This window comes from Mus pahari, chromosome 17 (assembly GCF_900095145.1).
Source record: "Mus pahari chromosome 17, PAHARI_EIJ_v1.1, whole genome shotgun sequence".
NCBI lineage: Eukaryota > Metazoa > Chordata > Mammalia > Rodentia > Muridae > Mus > Mus pahari.
In genome coordinates, this window is record NC_034606.1 from 20,980,625 (window position 1) to 20,981,423 (window position 799).

The 799-nt window shown below is 45.8% G+C and overlaps 1 protein-coding gene across 1 annotated transcript in view; it reads right to left on the bottom strand.

Moving 5' to 3' along the window:
• The window catches only part of Taf2 (TATA-box binding protein associated factor 2), a 56,084-nt gene that overhangs the window by 36,863 nt on the left and 18,422 nt on the right, over positions 1-799 (bottom strand). The window lies entirely within an intron of this gene.

Here is a 799-nt window from a genome sequence, read left to right on the forward strand (position 1 = left end):
TTTTTTTTTTTGATTTTTCGAGACAGGGTTTCTCTGTATAGCCCTGGCTGTCCTGGAACTCACTCTGTAGACCAGGCTGACCTCGAACTCAGAAATCCTCCTGCCTCTGCCTCCCAAGTGCTGGGATTAAAGGTGTGCGCCACCACTGCCCAGCATACTTGTACTCCTAAACAAGGGACAGAATACCAGAACGCCAGGAGCAAAAGAAACCAAAGCATAGCAGAACGCATGAACATTATCATTCCATGTCCAGCACCTAGGATGTACTGTAGGGGTCGGGTTTGGGCCTTAAGTTCTTATACAGCACAGCACTGGCTGCCTCCCATCCTTTGATAGCACACGAGCTTTCTGTCCTGGGCAGACTGGCTGCTTGCAGCTTCCTGGAGTCTTAACTCCACCCGTAGCTTCATTACTGCACCCTTATGGCAGGTGGGGTACAGGCACTTCAGGGCCCTTTCCCACTCACTGTCCAGGAGCAAAGAACTTTCTTCTTTTAATGGTCTTAATTTCTTTGGCTACCACTTTCCTTTATGTGTTTTTTTCTGGACAAACAAGGTCTTTTGCTCATAATTTTCACAGTAAACCTGTCTAAAAACAGCAGGCAAAATCCATACCAAAGCTTTCTAACTGGGCTACCTTCAATCTCAGGACAAACAAATGTAGACCTGTTTTTTGCAATAATGTGACACACATGGCCTCTTGCCCAATTCCAAGTAGAATTCTTAGTCGTGTCATAAACTTCCTGAGTTGGTCTTTACTGCCCATATTTCTCTTGGCATCTGATCTTCTGAGCTCCTAA